Source organism: Anomaloglossus baeobatrachus, chromosome 6, assembly GCF_048569485.1.
Source record: "Anomaloglossus baeobatrachus isolate aAnoBae1 chromosome 6, aAnoBae1.hap1, whole genome shotgun sequence".
Taxonomy (NCBI): domain Eukaryota; kingdom Metazoa; phylum Chordata; class Amphibia; order Anura; family Aromobatidae; genus Anomaloglossus; species Anomaloglossus baeobatrachus.
The window spans coordinates 372,633,615-372,655,609 of NC_134358.1; the positions used below are offsets into that span (position 1 = coordinate 372,633,615).

General features: G+C 47.4%; 1 protein-coding gene across 3 annotated transcripts in view; it reads right to left on the reverse strand.

The window, feature by feature from the left end:
- Window positions 1-21,995, reverse strand: part of TNS3 (tensin 3) — a 528,788-nt gene that overhangs the window by 349,957 nt on the left and 156,836 nt on the right. Inside the window, exon 1 of one of the 3 annotated variants that reach the window (XM_075315025.1) lies at window positions 20,168-20,332. The exons of the other annotated variants lie outside the window; for them this stretch is intronic. The gene's annotated coding sequence lies outside the window, so the exon portion shown is untranslated. Of the gene's footprint in view, window positions 1-20,167; window positions 20,333-21,995 lie in introns of those variants that run through there. 3 annotated transcript variants of the gene reach the window in all.

Here is a 21,995-nt window from a genome sequence, read left to right on the forward strand (position 1 = left end):
AAATATGGCGGGAGCACACGCATTTTTTTTATTATTATTTTTTTAAATAATTAAAAAAAAATAATGGGCTTCTCTGTATTTTGATTGCAGCCAAGGAAATGACGTCATACCTGGAAAGAGACCATTTATTCTGGCATCTTCCTTTGTTCAAGCCCAGAGTGTATGATGTGCCTCCGGGTTAGTGGGAGTGGCCAGCTGAGCAAGACTGCATGGCTGTCCCCTCCTCCATAAGCTTTATGGCTGTCTGCAGTTCCTGCCACATACGAATGTCTGGGCTGGTTTCAGGTTACTCCAACAGGCAATCACAGACGCCCATTCTCTGTGCCCATTGTCTGTGATTGCCTGACATCACAGTACTGTAAAAATAAATAAATCATTAAAAAAAATTACATAGCACTCCGCAGTATTTTTGATTCTCAGCGCAGATAAAGTGGATGGCTATGGGATGCCACCCCCACCTGCCTGGTTTTAGCTTGACTGGCAATCAAAATTCAGAGAAGCCCAATTTTTTTTTAATTATTTAAATAAATATTTAAACAAAAAAAATAATAAAATTGCATGGGCCAGCCAGGTAAAACTAGGCAGCGGGAGGGCTGGAATATCAGTGCAGGGCGGCCCAAGCTGTCTGGGCCTCCCCCGCTGCGATTTGCAGCCCCTAGCCACCCCAGAAAATGGTGCATTCATAGAAGCGCTATTTTCTGGCACTTTATCCAGCTCGTCCAGTGGTGGCACGCTGGGTAATAATGGGGTCAGGGACAGCTTTAGCTGGTACTAAGCCCAAAATTCATGGTGTCATGCCATATTAGACATGGCCACCATGAATTACTAGTAAACAGTAAAAAAAAAAAAAAAAAACACTTTTTTTTTTATCAGAAATAAAACAAAAAAACATTTAGAGACTCCATCTTTATTATAAAAAGTAGTCCACAGGGAGAGCAATGTCAGCTCTGCTTCATCACTCTGTACAGACAAGGGTCTATACAGAGCAAGAAGCAGGCTGACAGTGATTGTCAAAGTTCAATCGAGTCCATGACAAAACCAGTGTGCAGCTGTTTATGTTTCGCAGTTGTAATGTGTTTTTAGCTAGCACCTGTTCACACTTATTGGATGTGCGGGTCAGTCTTTTTGTATAATCATGGCTAAACCATGGACTCGGGTGAACCCTGACGACACTGCAAACACAGCCGAAAATAGCCGAAGACTGCCGGGTGACGAGCAGTGCAGTGAATACCACCAAAAGTTAATGACCGGACTTGGAAGCAGAAGCAGCCGGGAGATAGCAGGACGCATCACTGGACCGGTAAGTATAATCATAAAGTTTTTTAATAATGTGCTTTTTTTTTTTTTTTTAAACAGCCCCAGGACTTGACCTGGACCCGAATTGTAACACGTGTTTCCCAGGAAAACCCGTGTTCGGGACTTTGTGCACGAACACTATGTGTTCCGTACGGTACAGAACTTTACAGTTTGGGTTCGCCCATCCCTAGTCCAGAAGGTAAAAAACAAAGTATCCATTGAGTTCCTGCACTCAATAAATATTGAAAGATCTCACCAGTTTAAGCCAAAGCAGAGATTATTGTTTGCTTTCAGAGCCTAGGGTTAAGGTGCCTAGCAGCTGACAAATAGTTTTACAGCAGACACAGAAAGATCTTCTCAATAAGAGACGGGTGATTGCCACTGGCAGCTAAATCGGTGAGTGTGTGACTTGATCTGCAAACCTAAAGGCTAGGCAACCATGACAGATAGGCAAGTAATAACCAACAGCCTGTTTAAGTGACAGGAGTTGATGGGACATGGCATATAAATGGTCGGGCAACTGTGCCAACTGGAGACGACTCAAACACTTTTCTTAGATAAAACAGTAAGGCTATGTGTGCACTCTGCAGATTTGGTGCAGAAAATGTCTTCATCAAATCTGTACCTTCTGGCAGAAAATTTGTGCATCAAATTTGTACCTTTTGGCAGAAAAACGCACCAAGAAACGCATGCATTTTTTTGTCAAGCATTTTTATAAATAAGTCAATGGGTGGAAAAGCTAAAAAAACCGCAGGAAAAAACGTGTGACAGACGCATAACAATAACCATGCGTGTGACTTGTACCTGATTAAATACAGACGTCTGAAACCGGCCTAAGGTGAACTGTTCAGAAGGGAGTATCTCTAGATGTAAGACAGGCATTGTCAGTTAACCATGTGGCCATAACCTAAGAACAAAATTAATATTTACACTGCACCTGTATACACAACATCGCAGACAGTAACAAACACCACCCTCCATAAAAAAAAAAAAATAAAAAAAAAGTTACAAAGATAGATGATTGCCATCCATGGGTGTTGTGGGAGTTGAGGTCAGTTACTGACAGACCTCTATATCTCATCTTCTTAGATTTTCTTGTAGGGATAATACCACAGGATAGGAGGATAGCTGATGTGGTCCTGATATATTCAAAAGGGTAAAAACGTGGATCAGTGCAATTATCTATTGTGTACAAAACGTTTTGACGTATTACAAGAAATGAGTAGCAAACGTATATAGCAAAGTACAATTTGATAATGATAACACCCATGAATTTATGAAGGATAAATTGTGTCTAACATGCTGGGATTCTATCAGGAGACATGTGCAGATCTGGATGTTGGTCATGTGTCTGATGTGGCGAGTGTGTGTGTGTGTATATATCTATTTATCTATCTATCTATATCTATATATAAAACTTTGCAGAGTCGGAGGTACCAGTATTCAAAATATTAAGCACCTAATGGCACCAAGTGGGCGTTATTAGTTTTAACTAGGGGCATGTACTTCTCCTGTTTGATACGACCCAGTCATTAGCAGGCAGCAACACTCAATGGATGGAGTGCTTTTCAGTGTGTGAGATGTAATGATATGATACAGCTCTGAACTCCTGGTCTAACCTCCTGCATGATTAGAAAGCAACAACTGTCACATATGATCTCTATGGAGTAGGGGCAGCACAGCAAAGTTTAGCTGTGTCACATTACAAACCCAACAGTCACCTCTGCTGTACCACCCTTCCTCCACACTGCCTGTCTGGAGATCTGTCAGTAATCACACTAATCTCAGTTGTAGTTATTCTACAGAGAGATCAGAGCTATCATTACATCTCAACACAAAAGTCTATAACTGGTGTGTGACACAGAAGTCTATAACTGGTGTGTGACACAATGTTTGCCTGAATCTCAAGGCTGAGGGATTACAAGTTTTTTGAGCACAGACGACATATAGTAGATGTCATTACTGACACACTTAAAAACCTACTGTACACTACACTCCCTGACAGTCGTTCTGTCGCTTATCCATGTTATGTAAATACAAGCTTATAACCTGACTTTAAAGTCATCCATTGGTTTTATAAATTACTCTTTTGAAAGCTGAAGCCCTCCCAAATTTGGTTTAGGTTATGAAAATAAAGTTGCTACAAAGCTGAAATATTGATTATTTAATGAATACAGAAAGGTCAGATTTTGGCAAGACAAAGGTTTTGTCATGGAGTGTATGTGTGTGTGTTTTTTTTCTGCTGTGTTGCTACCTGCATATAATTGGTCAGCATCATACAAGGAGCAGAAGTAAACACCCCGGATGTAAACTCTCTGATAACACCCACTTAGATTAGTGGATTTAATGAAGACAAACTCATTATGGGTAACTAGATTAATAAACGGGATGGAAGGTTATAATTAAAATTAAAAAAAAGACAAAATCCAGCGAGTTTACGCATGGATGGAAGAATAAAATGTTTAGTTTATTTTACATATTAAAATAATCTGCATTGGCACCAACAGAGCTGATGCATGGAAAAGAAACCAACGCATTTCGGCAAGTCAATTATGTAATAAGGCAAAATTTACTTGCCAAAACGCGTTTGATTTTTCCCCACATTAGCTCTTTTGGTGCTAATGAAGATTATTTTAATATGTAAAATAAACTAAAGATTTTATTCTTACATCCATGCCTAAGCTTGCTGGATCATGTCTTTTTCTGGATTTACCAGCCCTAGCCTGGGCGTTTCTATATGGGCATTGGGATTAACTCTGGACTTAACAGTGGTGGTGATCTGGCTTTTACATATGATATAATAACAAGACTTAAGAAAAACGGCGCTTGTTTAGCTTAGAAAAAAGGGGTCCCAGAGGTGATTACATTGACGAAACGTTCAGAAGACCGTATTTTTGGTACAAGTGCTTATGTTTGAGGGACTCTTCCAACAAATAAATAGATTGATCAAAGAAGACAACTACTTAAACCTAAAACATTATTGAAGCACCACTCCAGCATTTTGTTTTGCTTTATTTCATCCCTAAACTTCTGGAACGCTTAGTCCAGTCTCATCTATAATCCGCTAACTCTCCGATGATTCTCTTCCTCACCCTTTACAATCCAGTTTCTGCTCCTAAGGCTACTTTCACACATCCGGTTTGAGCCGTGCGGCTCAATCCGGCTGTGAAACCTATGCAACGGATGCGGCGAAAACACCGCATCCTTTGCATATGTTTTTATATGCGGTCGGTCCGGTTTTTTCCGGTTGCGGCACGCTACTGAGCATGCGCAGTGGAAAAAACGCATGCGGCGGCCGGATGCATTTTTTTCCGCATCGCGCCGCATCCGGCAACCATAGGCATGCATTGAAAATGCGCCGCAGCGGCCCGATGCGGCGCAATGCGTTTTTTTTTTGCCGGAGTTGCAGGGAACGTTCTATCCGGCCGCCGCATCGGCTAAATCTGCCGCATGCGGCAAAAACCGGACCGAACGCAAGCCCCTGCGGCACAATACGGCACTAATGTAAGTCTATGCAAAAAAAAAAACGCAACCGGCGTTACAAAAGCCGGTTGCGGTTTTTCTGCAGAACGCCGTATTGTGCCGCAGAGCAAAATCCGGATGTGTGAAAGTAGCCTTACAGTAAACTGCTCTTACTAAAGTCTCTACTCCACTTATTAGGCTCATAACATATTACCACCTTCCCTGCTCACCGGTGGCTGTGATTGGTTGCAGTCAGACCCGCCCCCACGCTGAGTGACAGCTGTGTGACTGCAACCAATCACAGACGCCAGGGGGCGGATCTATAGCGTACAGTAAAATAAATAGAAAAAAAATGGCGAGCGCTCCGCCCAATTTTGATAACCAGCCAGGATAAAGACTCACAGCTGGGGGCTGGTATTCTCAGGCTGGGGAGCCCCCAAGCCTAAAAATATCAGCCAGCAGCCGCCTGGAATTGCCGCATCCATTAGATGCGACATTCCCGGGACTTTTCCCATTGCCCTGGTGCGGTGGCAATCGGGGTAATAAGGAGTTAATGGCAGCAGCCCATATCTGCCACTAAGTCCTAGTTTAGTGATTGCAGGCGTCTATAAGACACCCCCTCATCACTAAACTGTAAGTGAAAGTAAATAAACAAACACCCCAAAAATCCTTTATTTGAAATAAAAGACAAAAAAGCCCCCTCTTTCACCACTTTATTAACACCACCAAAAACAGCCCTCCAGGTCCGACGTAATCCACACAATGTCCCACGACGCTTCCAGCTTTGCTACACCTGACACTCACAGCGAGCGCCATAGACCATGACTGCTCACTGTGAGGATCAGGCCGTAAGTGAAGTGAGCCGCACGAGATCAGCGGTGACTTCACTCATGTGCTTTGCGGTGAAAGGTGGAGGACTCCAGGTGGAGGACACCAGCTGTCACTGCATATCAGCAGACTGCAGTCCCCGCTGATCTTATACTCCACTTCTACAGCGAGGCTGGTCTCCTGCTTCCAGACCGGCTCATGCATATGCAGTTATGCACTGCACAGCCGACCCATAAGTAGAGCGCCGAAGACAGCCGCACGGGACACAGCATTGCGGGAGACTTCAGCACCATGGACAATAGGAGCGGGGAGAGGTGAGTATCTCCCTGTGCTATCTAAATAACGCAGGGACATACCGCAGCAAAACCACAGCAAATCTGCAGCAAACCGCGGTAAAACCGCATGCGGATTTCGGGTGTTTTTTTGCCGCAGGTGCGGTAATCTTTCAGAGGGTGCAGATTTTTCTTAAGAAAAATCAATTTTCTAGTGTGCACATAGCCTAAGACGGATGTCACTCTTTGAGAGCTTGTGATATAACTTCTGACTTCTGCCAAGTAAGAATTTGAGGTAGCAAGATAGCGCCAAAGGACAAGAATAGTGCCAGTAAAAGGTGAAGACACCGGCGCGTAAGTAAAATTCTAGGATTGGAGAACTTAGATGAAAAGCCCCACTCCAGCGCTAAATCCCCTCCCCCCCCCCCCCGCAAAACACTGGAGTGGGGCTTTAAATGCAGTGGTATTAAATCTAAACAAGTAGAATCGATACGTATAATACTGTACTATTAAAGAAAATAAAACAACTATCTATATATATAATTGCCTTATTCTGTCTCTGTCTGTCTGTCTGTCATGCTCCAAAATTGTGTCCTTACGGTGACACAAAGCTGATTGGCCGCTGGGCTCGCCATGGCCCCGCCCCCCCACACGGATTGGCCTCTCTCCCCGGCTCTCTGCAGGCCCCGCCCCCCTCACGCAATGCACGCTCGCTCTGGCCCAACTGACACGGAGCTCTGACTCCCAGGTGAGTACACACACACACATCAGATCACACTCACTCTCACACACACCTCACACATCACATCCACACACTCACAACATCCTGGGATATCGCTTGCTTCTACACCGGCTCCGTCACGATCCCAGCAGCGCCAGACATAACCTTGCACTGCTGGGATCGTGACGGAGCCCGTGAATGCTGGTAACCATTATACACATCGGGTAACTAAGGTCCCTTGGTTACCCGATGTGTATCATAGTTACCAGTGTACACCGGCTCCGTCACGATCCCAGCAGCGCCAGACATAACCTTGCGATGCTGGGATCTTGACGGAGCCCGTGCACGCTGGTAACCATTATAAACATCGGGTAACTAAGGTCCCTTAGTTACCCGATGTGTATCATAGTTACCAGTGTACACCGGCTCCCGGTACACATGTGCAGGGAGCCGGCATTATACTCCTCTCCCCCCAGGACTACTCCTCCTATTACAGTCCTCCTATTATACTCCTCTCTGAGTATAATAGGAGAACTATTATAGCATGGGGGATGTAGCACGATGGGGGGTGCGCAGCATGGGGGATGTAGCACGATGGGGAGTGCGCAGCAATGGGGATGTAGCACGATGGGGAGTGCGCAGCATGGGGGATGTAGCACGATGGGGAGTGCGCAGCATGGGGGATGTAGCACGATGGGGAGTGCGCAGCATGGGGGATGTAGCACGATGGGGAGTGCGCAGCATGGGGGATGTAGCACGATGGGGAGTGCGCAGCATGGGGGATGTAGCACGATGGGGAGTGCGCAGCATGGGGGATGTAGCACGATGGGGAGTGCGCAGCATGGGGGATGTAGCACGATGGGGAGTGCGCAGCATGGGGGATGTAGCACGATGGGGAGTGCGCAGCATGGGGGATGTAGCACGATGGGGAGGTGCGCAGCATGGGGGATGTAGCACGATGGGGAGTGCGCAGCATGGGGGATGTAGCACGATGGGGAGTGCGCAGCATGGGGGATGTAGCACGATGGGGAGTGCGCAGCATGGCGGATGGAGCACGATGGCGGGTGCGCAGCATGGGGGATGTAGCATGATGGGGAGTGCGCAGCATGGGGGATGTAGCACGATGGGGGATGTAGCACGATGGGGGATGTAGCACGATGGGGGATGTAGCACGATGGGGGATGTAGCACGATGGGGGATGTAGCACGATGGGGGATGTAGCACGATGGGGGATGTAGCACGATGGGGGGTGCGCAGCATGGGGGATGTAGCACGATGGGGAGTGCGCAGCATGGGGGATGTTGCACGATGGGGGGTGCGCAGCATGGGGGATGTAGCACGATGGGGAGTGCGCAGCATGGAGGATGGAGCACGATGGGGAGTGTGCAGCATGGAGGATGGAGCACGATGGGGAGTGCGCAGCATGGGGGATGGAGCACGATGGGGGGTGCGCAGCATGGGGGATGGAGCACGATGGGGAATGCGCAGCATGGGGGATGGAGCACGATGGGAGGTGCACACCTCCCCCCAACACACACACACACACACAGGGAACCACAAACACCGCCATACACAGACACCCACACACACAGACAACGCTGCACACACACAACACCCAACACACAAACACCGCGGCATACATAAATATACGCACATACCGCACAACACACACATTGCACAAAACATACTTCCCCCAAAACACACCACACCCACACAAACCGCGCAACACACACACACACACAACGCGACAGACACACAGCGCTCCACAAACAACGCAACACACATACAACACCGCTCTCACCCCCCGCCACACCCAGACAACACCCAGAACATGTACAGCGCCCTACACAAACACTTGGTAACTACACACAACAACATATATAGATATAGATATAGATCTATATATCTATATCTATAACAAAAATCATACATGAACTACACAATACGTAAATTCTAGAATACCCGATGCGTAGAATCAGGCCACCTTCTAGTAAACTTATAAATGCATAAAAACATTTTTTTTTTTCTTATAAGGCAGAGGTAAGTACGAGGCATGAGTAATATATGATATGTGGAATAAAGCTGCAATTTCCCCTTTCCCAGACATATGCAGAACTTGGTACAAAGATTACTGAGTACAATGCAGCCATGTGATTACTTCTCTCATTTTACAATATTATTTCTTTAGTCAACATTTTGGATATTTTTAATCTAGTAAGGAAGCCTTTTTTTGGCCATTAGGGTCAGATTAATTTTTTCTTATATTAGCCTCTATACTCTTGCAGTATGGAGGCATACGCTATACTTTTAGACATTATTTTGGGGTACACATAAGTTCAAGGCTGTAGAGTCAAAGTGAATTTTGGGTGCGGTCCAAGTCAGTAAACTTGTACCACCTACAAATTTATAATGTAATTTATAGTGTTGATATTATATAATTAAAATGTAGACATAATAATGGAAATGTCTGAACATGGTAAGCTATCCTTTCTCCATAATTCCCTTAGTAGTTAATGGGAGGTAAGACAACAGCAGAGTGATCAGAGCCGCAGTTGTGGGCAAAACATTTGAGAATGAACAAATGAACACAAAGTTTACCAAGAGTCTTGTGTCATTCCCAGACCATTCATGTGTGGGGGTTTTCATCCCTGGAGTGGGGTCACTCACAATTTTATCTAAGAACACTGATGTGAATAAAGAATGGTATCCTCCAATAGCAAGTTCATCCATTGATCCAAAAGCAATTTGGTGATAGACGATGCTTTTTCCAGCATGAAGAAGACCATGTCACATGGCAAGTGATAACTGAGTGGCTCGGTGAACAGAACCATGACATTTTAGGTCCATGGCCAGGAAACTCCCCAGATCTCAATCTCATAGACAACCTGTGGTCAATCCTGAAAAAGTGTGCCAACAAACAAAATCACAGAAATTGTGATAGACTCCAAGAACTGATTAAGAAAGAATGAGATGTCATCAGTCAGGATCTGGCCCATAAATTAATATCCAGTATGCCAGGGAGAATTGTCGAATTCTTGAAAATTAAGGGTCAACACTGTAAATAAAGTATTTGCAAAAACGAATACTTGTGTCAGTTTCAAAATTTTTGTCCAATACGGTATACTGCTTCTGTATCTCCAGAGCTAAGGAAACTGTGTAATACCCATTCACAAAACAAAACAAAAACATGGACAACCCCCTCTGATAATCGGCACATTGAAAATATAACCCATTTTTACTTCAGAATTGTTATTTCCACTCATTTCTAGCACTATCAGGCACAGGCTGTACATACCATTAGTGGGCAACTCGGATGTTTAGGCTGTGAAATCCAAGTTTATGAAGTTTGAAAATTCATCCACTTTTTGACTGACGTGTGCACTTCTCCAGATAATATCTGTGCGGGTTATGCACATGATTCCCGCCCAACCCCCACCACCCTCCCCTGCCGCCTGTTCCTCCCGCTCTCTGGCTGTATGCAAATTTCTCTATTCAGTAACACGGCTCGAAGTTGGCGCCTGCGCATAGCGCTTATCTCCGGCGCCATGTTTTTGAAGCTCGCTTTACCCAGTTCTGTGCCTGAGAGGGCGGCGCATGCGCCCTCGCTTCTTCAGATCTCGTTATGACCGCGGGAGCGCGCGCTGTCACAACAGGACTTGAGAACATTTAATCTTACCTGATCTTTCAAACTTCATAAACTTGGATTTCACAGCCTAAACATCCGAGCTGCCCACTATTGGTATGTACAGCCTGCGCCTGATTGTGCTAGAAATGAGTGGAAATAACAATTCTGAAGTAAAAATAGGTTATATTTTCAATGTGCCGATTATCAGAGGGGGGGTTGTCCATGTTTTTGTTTTGTTTTGTGAATGGGTATTACACAGTTTCCTTAGCTCTGGAGATACAGAAGCAGTATACAGTATTGGACAAAAGTTTTGAAACTGACACAAGTATTCGTTTTTGCAAATACTTTATTTACAGTGTTGACCCTTAATTTTCAAGAATTCGACAATTCTCCCTGGCATACTGGATATTAATTTATGGGCCAGATCCTGACTGATGACATCTCATTCTTTCTTAATCAGTTCTTGGAGTCTATCACAATTTCTGTGATTTTGTTTGTTGGCACACTTTTTCAGGATTGACCACAGGTTGTCTATGAGATTGAGATCTGGGGAGTTTCCTGGTCATGGACCTAAAATATCATGGTTCTGTTCACCGAGCCACTCAGTTATCACTTGCCATATGTACAGCCTGTGCCTGATAGTGCCAGTACTGCACTGGCTTTGCCTTATATACCAAATTCCTGAATTTTGGTTCCCTTTAATTAGCTTAGATTAGTGGTGTGAAAGTTTTATTGTCCCAATATCCATGTAGGATCAGAAACCTGGTGCCCTCACCATCTCTGGAACAGAGTCCATGTAAGATCAGAGGCTTGGTGCCCTAACCATCTCTGGAACATAGTCCATGTAAGATCAAAGGCCTAGTGCCCTCACCGTCTCTGTAGCATAGTTAGCAGAGTCCATGTAAGATCAGAGGCCTGGTGCCCTCACCATCTTTGGAGCAGAGTCCATGTAAAATCAGAGTCCTAGTGCTCTCACCATCTCTGGAGCAGAATCCATGTAGGATCAGATGCCAGGTGCCCTCAACCTCTCTGGAGCAGAGTCCATGTAAGATCAGAGGCCTGGTGCCCTCACCCTCTCTGGAGCAGACTCCTTACATTCTGCAATGTCATAAAGCCTCCTGACAGATTTAGTCCTGTGTGGAGGGTATAGAAGACTGTAATAATTTTATATTCCTAGACCCTTCGATGTTTTTGGAATTTGAAGTTGCCTTTTAATATGAAAGCTTTCCTATTGGGTATGTGGTGTCATGGACCATAAAATTAAAAAAAAAAACCTCTAACCCCTATAAAAGTCACTTTATTATTATATTATTAAATGACACGAGTGAAAATACCGAAAAACAACTACCACCCGGGTGCAGAGCCAAAGCAAACTGTAGTAAGAGTGCCCTAGGTTAGCCCTAAGGGACTCCGTTCTACCTAAACACGGAGTGCATGACACCTTGAGTTTTTGGGCGGCCCCATTCCACGTGGACTCACCCTTTGCCTGCCCCTACTAGTGGTCCTGGACCACAGAAATGTTTGGCCACATGTAAATGTTGTTTGTTTTTTTCCCAGTAATCGTGTGGCAATGAAACCTCATTTTTAACAGGTTCTGTCCCATTTCTGAAACATAGAGACCCCCAATAGGACATATAGTGCACAGAATTAAGTACATCACATTGTACTTTATTATACCATGCCTGATGAGACTTGAGGTGTCTTGAAAGCTTGCTTTATGAAATCATTTATTCTATGTTTGTTAACCATTAAAAGGTATAACTATTATTAATTAATGACCTTTAGCTCAATCTAGAGCCATGGCCATTGGCAAACCATCGGATTGCTGGTCTTCCTCTTTGCATTGTTTGTTCTAATCTATCAAGAATGATGTTCTTCTTGCCATCCATGGTATTGAGAGCATTCGCATTTCAAAGGCACAAGTTCTCTTCTGTTTTGTTTCTTTATTGCAATGGTTTTGCATCCATGACTACAGAAAAGATCACACTATATACGAGCCGCTTCTGTATCACTAGTGAAAGGTTTCTGGATTTGAAGATCTTGTCCAGTGACTTCATTGTTGATTTCCCCATAACTATTCTCCTACTGACTTCTGGTGTTGTCGCTGCATCTTGATTGATCATTGACCTGAGTAGGTTGGAGTCCTCTAAAACTTCCACTTCATTGTTGTCCATCTCAAATGTGTCCCATTCATACCTGGTAGCAGTCAATATCTTTGTCTTCTTTGTATTGACTAGGTGTGCCATTTTTGAGCTTCCCATCTTGATACTCCATAATAAGTGCTACATTCCATCTATGCTTGTTGCTATCCATTTTGTATCATCTGCATATATAAGATTGTTGATGATTTGTCCAGCAATTTTGATTCCTTCTTTTTCGGCAAGTCCAGCCTTCCTGAAACTAGCTTCTGCATACAAATTGAAGAGGAATGGTGACCGGAAGCAGCATTGTCTGACGCATTGCTCTACTTTGAAGCATACCGTGTCACCGTGATCCGTTCACACTATTGGTTCTTGGTCGATGTAAAGGTTGCTGATGAGGCTGGTCAGATGGTGTTTGGCACACCCATATACTTCATGGTATTCCAACGTTTGTAGTGATCAACAGTCAAAGGCTTTGCTGTAATCGATGAAGTGAAAATAGAGCTTCTTGTTATATTCTGTGGCCTTTTCCATCATCCATCTAATGTTAGTAATTACATCTCTTGTTCCTCTGCCTTTTCTGAATCTTGCTAACTCCTCTGACAGCTCTTTATCAACATCAGGCTGTAACCGTCTTTGTAGGATCTTCAATAGCATTCTGCTGACATGAGCGCAATAGTCCGATAGTTTCCACAGTAGATAGCATCTCCCTTCTACAGAATAGGAATAAACACCGTTGGGCCATATGTGATGACAAACTGTTGTTTTTTAACAGAAGTTTTATCGCAGCAATGACTTCTTCTTTTAAGATGTTTGGTTCTCTTTAATTTCCAGTCTCTGTTTCTTTGCGTATCAGTCGTTCTTGTAGAGGTGCTCCGTGTATTCGTTTCATCTTTCCTTCATCTATTTCAGTTCAGTTAGTTTGTTTTCGTTGGTGTCTTTCAACACTTATCATAACTACAAGATTATTATTTGGTTTCTCCCAATGACAGCCATCAATCAACTGGCTAATAAATTAACTAAGTTCTTTTCTTTGTGCAGGTGACACACAGAGGTATTCATCAGGTACACTGGCAGACCCGCAACACACATCCGTCTAATTTGTACGTGTGCGGTACGTATTTGCACGTACCGGAGACACGTACACACGGAGACCCATGTTATTCAATGGTAGATGGCACACACGCGTAAAATCACACGGAACGTGTGACCGTGTGGTAAGTACGTGTGTGCGCTTTTCTACATGGACGACATGTCCATTTTTGGCCAGCAGCACACAGGCACGGACCGACTTTAGTCTATGGGTCCGTGCCTGCATGTACCGCACACGGAGTATCTCCGTGTTCAGCACGTTTCGTGCGTGTGCATTTTTACACTAGCGATCTTATTTTTTTTTTTTTTTTAAATTAAATTCAGTCTACTTACCTTTTTTTCTGCTGTTCTCAGTCATACTTACATTGGCGCTCGGTTTTTTTCTTCCCCCGGCTCATACCGCTCCCCGATCACCAGCGCGGCGAGGAACAGCTGTGCAGAGAATACGCGGCAACAATTACTTTGAATATGCCGGCCGCTCATTAATCAATCTCGTATTCCCTGCTTTCCCCACCCACAGACGCCTGTGATTGGTTGCAGTCAGACACGCCCCCCACGCTGAGTGACAGCTGTCTCACTGCACCCAATCAAAGCAGCCGGTGGGCGTGTCTATACTGTGCAGTAAAATAAATAAATAAATAAATAAATAAATAATTTAAAAAAACGGTGTGCGGTCCCCCCCAATTTTAATACCAGCCAGATAAAGAAATACGGCTGAAAGTTGGTATTCTCAGGATAGGGAGCCCCACGTTATGGGGAGCCCCCCAGCCTAACAATATCAGTCAGCAGCCGTCCAGAATTGCCGCATACATTATATGCGACAGTTCTGGGACTGTACCCGACTCTTCCCGATTTGCCCTGGTGCGTTGGCAAATCGGGATAATAAGGAGTTATTGGCAGCCCATAGCTACCAATAAGTCCTAGATTAATCATGTCAGGCGTCTCCCCGAGATACCTTCCATGATTAATCTGTAAATTACAGTATATAAACACACACACACCCGAACAATCCTTTATTAGCAAAAAAACACTAACAAATTGTCTTGTTCACCAATTTTATAAGCCCGAAAAAGCCCTCCATGTCCGGCGTACTCCAGGATGGTCCAGCGTCGCTTCCAGCTCTGCTGCATGAAGGTGACCGGAGCTGCAGAAGACACTGCCGCTCCTGTCAGCTCGGACAGCTCGTCAGCGGCGGTGTCTTCTGCAGCTTCGGTCACCTCCATGCAGCAGAGCTGGAAGCGACGCTGAACCATCCTGGATTACGCCGGACATGGAGGGCTATTTCGGGCTTATTAAAGTGGTGAACCAGGGTATATGTTTGTGTTTTTTATTTCTAATAAAGGATTTTTTCGGGTGTGTGTGTTTATTTACTGTCACTTACAGATTAATCATGGAAGGTATCTCGTGGAGACACCTGACATGATTAATCTAGGATTTAGTGGCAGCTATGGGCTGCCAATAACTCCGTATTACCCCGATTTGCCAACGCACCAGGGCAAATCGGGAAGAGCCGGGTACTGTCCCAGAACTGTTGCATCTAATGTATGCGGCAATTCTGGGCGGCTGCTGGCTGATATTGTAAGGCTGGGGGGCTCGCCATAACGTGGAGCTCCCCATCCTGAGAATACCAGCCTTCAGCCAGCCAGCCAGCTTTATCTGGCTGGTATTAAAATTGGGGGGGTCCGCACGGTGTTTTTTTTAATTATTTAATTATTTATTTCACTGCACAGTATAGACACGCCCACCGGCTGCTGTGATTGGGTGCAGTGAGACAGCTGTCACTCAGCATGGGGGGGCGTGTCTGACTGCAACCAATCACAGGCGTCTGTGGGTGGGGAAAGCAGGGAATACGAGATTGATTAATGAGCGGCCGGCATATTCAAAATAATTGTTGCCGCTTATTCTCTGCACAGCTGTTCCTCGCCGCGCTGGTGATCGGGGAGCGGTAAGTATGAGAGAGGGCCGCTCACTTCAGTCACTCGGGGGATTAGCGGTCACTGGTGAATCCTTCACAGGTGACCGCTAATCAGTACGCGGCACACAGACAGAGCCGCGGCATGACAATGAAGTCGGGTGAAGTTCACCCGAGTTCATTCTCATCACGCAACTCTGTCTGCTGTCAGCTGACATGTATCAACGACATTGTGCAACACACAAACGGACATTCCACACGGACATTCCACGTACACATACACGGGCATTTTACACACAAACACGGACATTTTACACGTACACACGGCTCGCATACGCCATCACACGGATGCCATATGTACCGGAGAAACGCCCCAAAAAAACGGAACACGGACCCGAAAAACGGACCGTGTCACACGGACGTTTTTTTATGCGGAAATGTGTTTTAGGCCGCAAACAGCCTGACTTCTGGACAACCACTAATAACGGTGAAAACATGACTAAATTGATAGATGATATGCACAGTACCATCATTACTATGAGGGTTTGTGCTTTGGAGGTTCTAGGTGTCTAAAGGGTGCTTTACACGCTGCGACATCGCTAACGATATATTGTCGGGGTCACGTCGTTAGTGACGCACATCCGGCGCCGTTAGCGACATCGCAGAGTGTGACAGCAAGGAACGATGATCAACGATCGCAAAAACGTGAAAAATCGTTGATCGTTGACACGTCGCTCCTTTCCATAATATCGCTGCTGCTGCTGCTGCAGGTACGATGTTGTTCGTTGTTCCTGCAGCACCACACATTGCTACGTGTGACACCGCAGGAACTACGAACATCTACCTGCGTCCACCGGAAAAGAAGGAAGGACGTGGGCGGGATCTTCTGGCCGCTCATCTTCGCCCCTCCTCTGCTATTGGATGGCTGCCGTGTGACGTCGCTGTGACACCGCACGACACGCCCCCTTAGAAAGGAGGCGGTTTGCCGGCCAGAGCAACGTCGTAGGGAAGGTAAGTCCGTGTGACGGGTGTAAGCGATGTTTTGTGCCCGTGTCGCACAACTGACGGGGCGGGTACGCTCGCTAGCGATATCGATACCGATATCGCAGCGTGTAAAGTACCCTTAATTGTGATAATGAAGCTTGAGATTTTCACTGGTCAGTGTTATGTCTCAGACAAGCAGGTAATAAGGACGTGTGCTGCCTGAGACCGCACAGACTAATCTAATACGGACGTGTGCTGCCTGAGACCGCACAGACTAATCTAATACGGACGTGTGCTGCCTGAGACCGCACAGACTAATCTAATACAGACGTGTGCTGCCTGAGGCCGCACAGACTAATCTAATACGGACGTGTGCTGCCTGAGACCGCACAGAGTAATCTAATACGGACGTGTGCTGCCTGAGGCCGCACAGAGTAATCTAATACGGACGTGTGCTGCCTCAGGCCGCACAGACTAATCTAATACGAACATTGTGCTGCCTGAGACCGCACAGACTAATCTAATACGGACGTGTGCTGCCTGAGACCGCACAGACTAATCTAATACAGACGTGTGCTGCCTGAGGCCGCACAGACTAATCTAATACGGACGTGTGCTGCCTGAGACCGCACAGAGTAATCTAATACGGACGTGTGCTGCCTGAGGCCGCACAGAGTAATCTAATACGGACGTGTGCTGCCTCAGGCCGCACAGACTAATCTAATACGAACATTGTGCTGCCTGAGACCGCACAGACTAATCTAATACGGACGTGTGCTGCCTGAGACCGCAAAGACTAATCTAATACGGACGTGTGCTGCCTGAGACCGCACAGACTAATCTAATACGGACTTGTGCTACCTGAGACCGCACAGACTAATCTAATACGGACGTGTTCTGCCTGAGACCGCACAGACTAATCTAATACAGACGTGTGCTGTCTGAGGCCGCACAGACTAATCTGATACGGACGTGTGCTGTCTGAGGCCGCACAGACTAATCTAATACGGACGTGTGCTGCCTGAGACCGCACAGAGTAATCTAATACGGACGTGTGCTGTCTGAGGCCGCACAGACTAATCTAATACGGACGTGTGCTGCCTGAGACCGCACAGACTAATCTAATACGGACGTGTTCTGCCTGAGACCGCACAGACTAATCTAATACAGACGTGTGCTGTCTGAGACCGCACAGACTAATCTGATACGGACGTGTGCTGTCTGAGGCCGCACAGACTAATCTAATACGGACGTGTGCTGCCTGAGACCGCACAGACTAATCTGATACGGACGTGTGCTGTCTGAGGCCGCACAGACTAATCTAATACGGACGTGTGCTGCCTGAGACCGCACAGACTAATCTAATACGGACGTGTGCTGTCTGAGACCGCACAGATTAATCTAATACGGACGTGTGCTGTCTGAGACCGCACAGACTAATCTAATACGGACGTGTGCTGTCTGAGGCCGCACAGACTAATCTAATACAGACGTGTGCTGTCTGAGGCCGCACAGACTAATCTGATACAGACGTGTGCTGCCTGAGACCGCACAGACTAATCTAATACGGACGTGTGCTGCCTGAGACCGCACAGACTAATCTAATACAGACGTGTGCTGCCTGAGACCGCACAGACTAATCTAATACGGACGCGTGCTGCCTGAGACCGCACAGACTAATCTAATACAGACGTGTGCTGCCTGAGACCGCACAGACTAATCTAATACAGACGTGTGCTGTCTGAGGCCGCACAGACTAATCTGATACGGACGTGTGCTGCCTGAGACCGCACAGACTAATCTAATACAGACGTGTGCTGTCTGAGGCCGCACAGACTAATCTGATACGGACGTGTGCTGTCTGAGGCCGCACAGACTAATCTAATACGGACGTGTGCTGTCTGTGGCCGCACAGACTAATCTAATACGGACGTGTGCTGCCTGAGGCTGCACAGACTAATCTAATACGGACGTGTGCTGTCTGTGGCCGCACAGACTAATCTAATACGGACGTGTGCTGCCTGAGACCGCACAGACTAATCTAATACAGACGTGTGCTGTCTGAGGCCGCACAGACTAATCTGATACGGACGTGTGCTGTCTGAGGCCGCACAGACTAATCTAATACGGACGTGTGCTGTCTGTGGCCGCACAGACTAATCTAATACGGACGTGTGCTGTCTGAGGCCGCACAGACTAATCTGATACGGACGTGTGCTGCCTGAGACCGCACAGACTAATCTAATACAGACGTGTGCTGTCTGAGGCCGCACAGACTAATCTGATACGGACGTGTGCTGTCTGAGGCCGCACAGACTAATCTAATACGGACGTGTGCTGCCTGAGACCGCACCGACTAATCTAATACGGACGTGTGCTGCCTGAGACCGCACCGACTAATCTAATACGGACATGTGCTGTCTGAGGCCGCACAGACTAATCTAATACGGACGTGTGCTGTCTGAGACCGCACAGACTAATCTAATACAGACGTGTGCTGCCTGAGACCACACAGACTAATCTAATACGGACGTGTGCTGCCTGAGACCGCACAGACTAATCTAATACGGACGTGTGCTGCCTGAGACCGCACAGACTAATCTAATACGGACGTGTGCTGCCTGAGACCGCACAGACTAATCTAATACGGACGTGTGCTGCCTGAGACCGCACAGACTAATCTAATACGGACGTGTGCTGCCTGAGACCGCACAGACTAATCTAATACGGACGTGTGCTGCCTGAGACCACACAGACTAATCTGACTCAATAGGGCTGCTCAGATGACTTCTCCATATGCGTCAAGTGACTGGGTGGAAAAAGATCAAACTCTCCGCACTCACGATTCTTTCCAGGTCTGAGATTCACCTGTTCGTCTGAGCAGAGAAGAATCAGATCCCCAAGGATCCCCTGCTCAGCATCTGTGGGGGAATCTCCAGTGGAATTATAACACATACGTTTTAAGCTGTTGATGTGTAACATTGGATGCAGGGTGGATACAAATAAAGGGATACAGGTGACAATATGGAGAACAGGTCACGCTTTCTAGAAGAATGCTCATCTGACCCCGGCCTCGGTTCTTAGGTCCAGTATATAATATACGCTACAGATTGGGGTCAGGGTTGGTGGAGAAAATGGAGCACCGGTCACAGCCGCCTATCATACGTGTCATTTCACACAATAATGGCCACTAAAACATGGGCTAGCCAGATTCTGGCCACCGTCTTGGACAGATTCATTTTTGTGTGAATGATAAGAATAGGAATGTATTCTGTACAGACGGAGGACGAGTGCAGCCGGGCCAGGCGCACACCGACAGCGCCATGTCTCGCCATCATCACAGTATGGCTCAATAAGGAAAACCGGTGACAAAAACAAGACTGGTCCAGGCTGCTGACATTAATGGCGATACAGTGCAAAATAAAGAGCTAGTACTTATCCTACAACATCTGCAGACATAAAAGAAAAAAGGTGGAAAACTCCTTTACTATATGGTTTTGCAAAGTAAAGTGCTGAAAAAAAAGATGAAGCGATCCTGAACCACTGAAGCGAACCCCCAGCTGTGCTCCGGCACGAGGTGAGCGGCTGCTCCCGGGCCTCAGCGCATTCCGCACATTCCGCAGCCTCATCTGCATATGCAAATATGTTTCCTGTAAACAAGTCACTAATGTAAACAGATAAACAAGCGCGACACAGCGCGGACCGGTGGAGAAACCGAGCTGTCAGTGTGCGCCGCACGGCCAGACTACCGACACACGAGTGCTGCCTGCCGGCTGTCACTGTGCACAGGGGCGCTGCACTGGGACACCACACCTGGGCGACAAAGTTCCGTACCTTGTCCTAGGAGCCGCCGGTTACACTGCACTAGAGTCCAGCTCGGGGGCGCAGCTGCAGTCTCAGGTCCATACAGTCCGGTATGGAGCAGGATCCTCCGGAGGACTGTCCGCGAGCTCCGCACATACACAGCAGATCACACAGTACAGGTAGCAGGACCCCAGCGAGCGGAGGCAGCTGACGTCATCACCATGTGATCGGTCACATGAGGGGAGGAGCCCGAGGAGAAACGTGTGTGGCACAGCGAGCGAGCTATGCTTCGTAGCTACAACTCTGGCTGCGTGTACTTGGCAAAGCTATGCGTATGTATGACGTGTACCCGGAGAGCTGTGCGTGTGTATTGTGTGTGCCCGGAGAGCTGTGCGTGTGTATTGTGTGTGCCCGGCAGGGCTGTGCGTGTGTATTGTGTGTGCCCGGCAGGGCTGTGCGTGTGTATTGTGTGTGCCCGGCAGGGCTGTGCGTGTGTATTGTGTGTGCCCGGCAGAGCTGTGCGTGTGTATTGTGTGTGCCCGGCAGGGCTGTGCGTGTGTATTGTGTGTGCCCGGCAGAGCTGTGCGTGTGTATTGTGTGTGCCCGGCAGGGCTGTGCGTGTGTATTGTGTGTGCCCGGCAGGGCTGTGCGTGTGTATTGTGTGTGCCCGGCAGGGCTGTGCGTGTGTATTGTGTGTGCCCGGCAGGGCTGTGCGTGTGTATTGTGTGTGCCCGGCAGAGCTGTGCGTGTGTATTGTGTGTGCCCGGCAGGGCTGTGCGTGTGTATTGTGTGTGCCCGGCAGGGCTGTGCGTGTGTATTGTGTGTGCCCGGCAGGGCTGTGCGTGTGTATTGTGTGTGCCCGGCAGAGCTGTGCGTGTGTATTGTGTGTGCCCGGCAGAGCTGTGCGTGTGTATTGTGTGTGCCCGGCAGAGCTGTGCGTGTGTATTGTGTGTGCCCGGCAGGGCTTTGCGTGTGTATTGTGTGTGCCCGGCAGAGCTGTGCGTGTGTATTGTGTGTGCCCGGCAGGGCTGTGCGTGTGTATTGTGTGTGCCCGGCAGGGCTGTGCGTGTGTATTGTGTGTGCCCGGCAGAGCTGTGCGTGTGTATTGTGTGTGCCCGGCAGGGCTGTGCGTGTGTATTGTGTGTGCCCGGCAGGGCTGTGCGTGTGTATTGTGTGTGCCCGGCAGAGCTGTGCGTGTGTATTGTGTGTGCCCGGCAGGGCTGTGCGTGTGTATTGTGTGTGCCCGGCAGGGCTGTGCGTGTGTATTGTGTGTGCCCGGCAGAGCTGTGCGTGTGTATTGTGTGTGCCCGGCAGAGCTGTGCGTGTGTATTGTGTGTGCCCGGCAGAGCTGTGCGTGTGTATTGTGTGTGCCCGGCAGGGCTTTGCGTGTGTATTGTGTGTGCCCGGCAGAGCTGTGCGTGTGTATTGTGTGTGCCCGGCAGGGCTTTGCGTGTGTATTGTGTGTGCCCGGCAGAGCTGTGCGTGTGTATTGTGTGTGCCCGGCAGAGCTGTGCGTGTGTATTGTGTGTGCCCGGCAGGGCTTTGCGTGTGTATTGTGTGTGCCCGGCAGAGCTGTGCGTGTGTATTGTGTGTGCCCGGCAGAGCTGTGCGTGTGTATAGTATACACCCAGTGTGCACCCAGAAGAGCTATACGTGTGTGTATTGTGCACCTGCCAAAGCTGTATGTATGTATGCGTGTGTATAGTGAAGACCCATCAGCGCTGTGTGTTTAGTATGGACCCATCAGAGGTGTGTGTGTGTGTGGTGTGGACCCATCAGAGCTGTGTGGGGGGTAGGGGTGTGTGGACCCATCAGAGCTGTGTGTGTGTGTGTGTGGGGGGGGGGATGTGGATCCATC